This window comes from Panthera uncia, chromosome B1 (assembly GCF_023721935.1).
Source record: "Panthera uncia isolate 11264 chromosome B1, Puncia_PCG_1.0, whole genome shotgun sequence".
Classification (NCBI taxonomy): Eukaryota; Metazoa; Chordata; class Mammalia; order Carnivora; family Felidae; genus Panthera; species Panthera uncia.
Genome location: NC_064811.1, coordinates 129305258 through 129312354, shown reverse-complemented (window position 1 = coordinate 129312354; position 7097 = coordinate 129305258).

The window sequence follows — 7097 nt, the reverse complement described above, 5'->3', positions numbered from 1 at the left end:
GAAAGAAAGAAAGAAAGAAAGAAAGAAAGAAAGAAAGAAAGAAAGAAATTACATACATAAGGGATCTTATTCTGTTGGGAAAATGTATGTAAATGTAAACTGTGGAAACAAGTACAATGTGTAATTCTGATTTTCATCAGGACTGCCCGGTGTACATGGGACAGGCTAACCAGACTGGATTAGAACTGCTTCTTTGGTTCAGCCCAGCAGCCTTATGTAACCCAGACATGGGGCTTTAGTACTAGAATAACTAAGAGACAGAGGAAGTCTGTAGTATGTGTTTAGAGGGCTAGGAAGTGGGTGAATAGTATATATGTCAATTAGAGGTATAGAAAGAAAGAAGGAATGATCAGCAGAATGACTATAAGATGTAAATTCAGAATGCTTTGTTTTCAGAACAAATATTAATAGCATCAACTCATATTATTGAAATTTTACACCGGTTTGTTTTTCTTGCTACTTACTTACTACATGCAACAAATTAAATATATTTCTTAGTCTTTGTGTGTAGAAAAGTCTGTTTCATATATATCTTATATGTAGGATGGTATTGAAAAAAAAAAAAAGCACTGGAATTAGAGCCAAAAAATCTATATGCCAAGTTCAGCTCTTCTTTTTCCAGTTGTATATGGCCTTGGTCAACTCACTTAACCTCTCTGAGCTTCAGTTTTCACGGTTGTCAAAGAGTCATAACACCAACTGCCTCACAGCTAGGTAGCGTAACATGAATTAGCAGGTAAAAATACCAAGCCCCGTAGCATCCACTTCATTTGTGGGATGTGAGATTTTACATGGCATCTTTAGAATTTTTGGTTGTTTGTTTGTTATTATAATTTTAGAAGTTTAAAAATAGACATTTAGGGGCGCCTGGGTGGCTCAGTCGGTTAAGCATCCGACTTCAGCTCAGGCCATGATCTCACAGTCCGTGAGTTCGAGCCCCGCGTCGGGCTCTGTGCTGACAGCTCAGAGCCTGGAACTTGTTTCAGTCTGTGTCTCCCTCTCTCTCTGACCCTCCCCTGTTCATGCTCTGTCTCTCCCTGTCTCAAAAATAAATAAAATGTTAAAAAAATTTAAAAAAATAGACATTTAAAAAATTAAGTGCGGGGCTCCTGGGTGGTTCAGTCAGTTAAGTGTCTGACTTCAGCTCTGGTCATGATCTCAGTTTGTGGGTTCGAGCCCCGTGTCAGGCTCTGTGCTGACAGCTTGGAGCCTGGAGCCTGCTTCGGATTCTGTCTCCCTCTCTCTCTGCCACTCCCCCGCTTTCTCTCTCTCTCTCTCTCTCTCTCTAAAATATAAATAAACATTAAAAAGTTTTTAAAAAATTAAGTGCAATGTACTTTCTCACAACTCAGTATTGATTACTGTTAACATCCGGTCATATTTGCCTTAAGTCTTTTTTTATTAAAAAAAGTATATATACACATGCACACATAAGATAAAAATTAAATCCTCTTAGGCCTCCCATTTATTCCCTTTGCCCACTGATTGGTTCATTTATTCAACATACATTTATGGAGTGCCTACTATGTGCCAGGCGCAATGCTAACTGCAAGGGTGGAAATTCATGGTGAACAAGACAGACAAAAATCCTCGCCTTCACTTTACGGTAGCCACAGTGACTTCCTGATTATTCTTGACTATACTAGGCAAACTGCTGTCTCAAGGCCATTACTCTTGCTGTTCCATGACCTTGGAATGTGCTTCTTACACCTGGCCAACTGACTGGCTATTCCATCCTCTGTATGGCTTTATTCAAATTTCCCTTTCTCCGTAAGACCCTCCAAAGCCATACTGTGTAAATTACATCCTTCTTCCCCATCACTCACAAGCTGTATCTATCTCTGCTTAATTTTTCTCCACCATCTAACTCTCTCTATTTGATCTGGCTGTTATCTGTCTCTCCTACTAAAATACAGGATCCAGGAAAGCAGAGATTTGTGTCTATTTTATCCTTGCTGCCTCTCCAGTGCTTAGCACAGTACCCTTAACAATTATTTGTCAAGTGACACAAAAGAGTGAATAAAGGACTAAAAATTAGAGGCACCTAATTTCTTCTCAAATTTGAATGCTTAAAGTGACTAAATGAAAGTATACTTCCTATGTGATTTGCCAAATTACTAAAATGTAGAAAGACATTATGTCCATCTCCCTGCTTCTATGGAAAAACTAGAGTACTGATTTTCAAAATATGAGCAAAATGACTTTCACAATATCAGGATTTAGAGAAGTTATGGATAAAGAATTTTGAAGCAGATAGAAATGGGACTCCAAAATTAGCTTTTGGACAATTTAAACTGTTCTGTTTATTTATCCCTGGATTTGAAATTACCATGAATCTTAAATTCCTGAAGACCCCCCAAGGAAATTTTACAGCCAGCCTTCTCCTTAGCCTCTTGAAGTATACTTGGCTGGCACAATAAAAGAGTCCTACCCCAGGCATCAGTGAAAGAGTAGTTCAGGGACATGAGCAACATTGTTCAACAAATATTTGTCTAACACCTACTGCTCTCTAAGCACTTAGTAAGTCTAATGAGTTATATTTCAAAATACTTTAGTCACAGCAATACAGTGGAAATACAACGGGCTTTGGAATGAGACAGTTCAAATTCTGGCAGTGTAAGCTTGGCCATAAATTATTTAGCCTCTCAAAGTCTTCATTTTCATATCAATTACACATACAACAAAGTTGCCTGCTTTGAATGTTGGTAGTCTAGATGAAATAAGACACTGTATCAGTCAGGATAAACAGGATAAATAACAAATAATCCCACAAATCCCAGCTCAAAATGACAAAGGTTTGTTTCTCTCTTGAGCTACAATAGCTGTGGTTCTACTCCCATGCAGCCATTCCCTTACTCAGGAACAGAGACTGATGGCGAACAGCTAGATATCACATTGCGGGCTGCCCTGGCAGAGGGAAAGGACAATCTCACAGGGGCAGTTAAATGCCAGATTTCAAACTGACACATATCCTCTCAACCACATTTCATTAGCTGGGACTGGTCACACGGTGCCACCAACAAAGGGGCCTACGAGGTACAATGTGGGCACCTGCATTTTTGCTGAGCAGCAGAATCAACAACCACCACCGATATTAAACACTGAGTGTCTAGTGTAACATCTACCCCAGATCTGTCCCTTTCCTCTCTCCAGGCTACACCTTGCATGCCTTCTTGTTGGTTAAGCGGAGCTACCTCTATTTCAAAAACATTATCTTTGTATTCACAGACAAAAAAAAAAGTTTTTTTGTTTTTTGTTTTTTGTTTGGTCTGGTTTGGTTTTGAGATCCGGAAGCATTTTATTGATCTGGTGGAGCAGAGATATTCGTCTAGCAGCCCGATTGCAGATACTCCCTTGACTTTCCCATGTCCTTTCAGACAGGTTTGTGAAGGGGACCCTCTTATGGCAAAGAGACTTTCAGAGTCCCTCCAAGGACACCCAGGGCTTCCCTTGGTGTGGCCTGAGGCCTTAGTCGTGGGCGCTGGCTTTCAGCATTGCTTTGTACCTCCCTGTCATCTTGGGTAATGACATCAGGCCTGGGCTGGGGACCTGCTCTTCTACCTCGCAGATGAACTCCCACAGGCAGTATTTTTGGGGACCAAAGTGGGCTAGGTGAGTTCAGTACAATGCTTGAACTAGAAAATGCTCCATGGAAAAATAATTATATGATCAAATTAATTTGAGAAACACCACATACTATATCCCTTCTTCAAAATTGTCCTCGCTTAGTAGCTTATTAGAAGTTCAGAGGTGGGGCGCCTGGGTGGCGCAGTCGGTTAAGCGTCCGACTTCAGCCAGGTAACGATCTCGCGGTCTGTGAGTTCGAGCCCCGCGTCAGGCTCTGGGCTGATGGCTCGGAGCCTGGAGCCTGTTTCCGATTCTGTGTCTCCCTCTCTCTCTGTCCCTCCCCCGTTCATGCTCTGTCTCTCTCTGTCCCAAAAATAAATAAAAAACGTTGAAAAAAAAAATTTAAAAAAAAAAAAAAAAAAGAAGTTCAGAGGTGTCCTATGGGCCACCTGGGTGGCTCAGTCCGTTAAGCGGCCGACTTCAGCTCAGGTCATGCATGATCTTGAGGTCTGTGAGTTCGAGCCCCACATCGAGCCCTATGCTGACAGCTCAGAGCCTGGAGCCTGCTTTGGATTCTGTGTCTCCCTCTCTCTCTGCCCCCTCCCTTGCTCACGTTGTCTCTCTCTCTCAAAAATAAGTAAAAATTAAAAAATTTAAATTAAAAAAAGTAAAATGTTCTCATGTAATATTAACAAAAGTAATAAAAATCATATTTTATTCTGCTATTGTGAACATGTAATATAATTCTTTTGTGAAAAGAAAAAAAGATAATGTAATTTTTAAAAAAATCAGATAATTTACTTTTTTCTCTGTGCTGTGGTAACAGCTGTCAGTATGTACGGGGTTCAGAAGAGGCTGGCCTCCGGCATCCTCTGTTATGGCAAGAAGAAGATCTGATTGGACCCCTATAAGACCAGAGAAAGGGGCGCCTGGGTGGCTCAGTCGGTTGAGCGTCCGACTTCAGCTCAGGTCATGATCTCGTGATCTCGTGGTCCGTGAGTTCGAGCCCCGCCTCGGGCTCTGGGCTGATGGCTCAGAGCCTGGAGCCTGCTTCCGATTCTGTGTCTCCCTCTCTCTCTGCTCCTCCCCCATTCATGCTCTGTCTCTCTATCTCAAAAATAAATAAACGTTAAAAAAAAAAAAAAGACCAGAGAAATAGCCAATACCAGCTCTAATACCAGCTCTAGTCAGCAGATCCCAAAGCTGATCGAGGATGGCCTGATCATCTACAAGCCCATGACTGTCCATTCCCAGGCTTGATGCTAGACAAGGGCAAGCATCCAGACACAGGTAAGCCAAAGCATACTGCCAATGCTCAAATATCTGAGATTATGTGGATGAGGAGAATGAGAACTCTGTGCTGGCTGCTCAGAAGACACTGCAAATCTTAAGACTGGCAGTCACCTGTATCACAGCCTGTACCCGTAAGTGAAGGGGAGCATGTCCAAGAGCAGGTGGATTCTCCTGCAACAAAACACATCACTAGTTGATAATAGAAGCAGCCCCCAGGAATCTCCAACTAGGCTGAGACCAGCAGAGCTGAGGCCAAGGAAGCACACGGTGCCTTGAGGAGTCCCCTCAGACCAAGGATGAGCTCATCAAAGCTATCTGTCCGAGAAGAGATCAAGGCATAAACTGGCCCCTCTTTTGTGTGTATTCTGTAACCTAGGCAGTTACATAGATCAATCACTCGGTAAAATTAGCCTTCATCTGCCACAGAAAAAAGAGAACTTAGTAATAAGCCAAAAAAAACGTGTGTTACGTGTAGTTTTAGTAAGCCATCTGTTTCTTCATTATGTACCATTTATCTTGTCGGAACACACCCTCCTGATAAATGTAAAGTGCAAAAACAAATCTAGATTCTGCTTACTCTGAGAACTAGAGTCACCATGAATGGGGATAGTTCTTACTATGGAGTATATGCTGTCACCTAAGGTCAGCAGGAGGTCAGCTAGAGCCTTGTGTTGCATTTAGTAAGGATTTAATGCTGGACTCCTCTTTACAATAGAAATCTACCTCGTTAATCAAAAGAGAGGAAAAAACTTTCATCTTAATTTAAGCAAAATTCAAATGTTCTATATGTGCAGACTTGCAATAAACATTTATTATTTTCAACAGAAACTTGAGCATAAAATACTGACTGAAAGAATTGTTTTGAGAACAGACTTAATGGACAAATAAGAGTAATTTACCTGAGTGTATTTGCAAGTAAATGGGTGTGAGTAGCTTGAGAAGTACTTGAGATCCTTAAAATGATTGTCTCAAGTAATTTAAATATTCTCTTTTGTAATCTGGAATCTTGAATACATTACCAGTTTTCTCAAATTCAAGTGGCATTAAACCTCAACCATCTTTGTCAATAGTGTCACAGAATACAAAGTGTTGCTCTGAATTAATGAGGTTGTAAGGTCTATTGGTATATAATTGAGCCTCATTTTTTTAAATTAAATTAAAATTTTTTTTCAGGAATAGAATTTCGTGATTCATCGCTTACATATAACACCCAGTGCTCATCCCAACAAGTGTCCTCCTTATTGCCCATCGCCCTTTAGCCCACCCCCCCACCCACAGCCCCTCCAGCAACCCTCAGTTTGTTCTCTGTGCTTAAGAGTCTCTTGGAGCACCTGGGTGGCTCAGTCAGTTAAGCGTCTGACTTTGGCTCAGGTCATGATCTCACAACTTGTGGGTTAGAACCCTGCATTGGGCTCTGCACTGAGAGTGTGGAGCCTGCTCGGGATTCCATCTCTCTCTCTCTCTCTCTCTCTCTCTCTCTCTCCCTGTCTCTCTCTTTCTACCCCACTTGTGCATGCTGTCTTTCCCTCTCTTTCAAAAATAAATTAATTTTTAAAAAAAATTTCTAAGAGTCTCTTATGGAAGCTTCTGGGTTGTTCAGTCGGTTACACATCCAACTTCAGCTCAGGTCATGATCTCACAGTTGGTGGGTTCGAGCCCCGCCTGTGTCAGGCTCTAGGCTGACAGCTCAGAGCCTGGAGCCTGCTTCAGATTCCGTGTCTCCCTCTCTCTGCCCCTCCCCCACTCACACTGTGTCTCTCTGTCTCTCAAAAATGAACATTAAATAAAATAAACATTAAAAAAATGTTTTTCAATTTATAAAAAAAAGTCTCTTATGGTTTGTCTCCCTCTCTGTTTTTATATTATTTTTGCTTCCCTTCCCTTATGTTCATCTGTTTTATATCATAAATTTCATGTGTGACTGAAATCATATATTTGTCTTTCTCTGACTGATTTATTTCACTTAGCATAATACGCTCTAGTTGCATCCACATTGTTGCAAATGGCAAGATTTCATTATTTTTGATCACCGAGTAATATTCCATTGTCTGTATATATACCATATCTTCTTTATCCATTCATCAGTTGATGGATGTTCGGGCTCTTTCCATACTTTGGCTATTGTCGATAGTGCTGCTATAAACATTAGGGTGCATGTGCCCCCTTCAAATCAGCACTCCTGTATCCTTTGGATAAATACCTAGCAGTGCAATTGATGAGTTGTAAGGTAGTTCTAT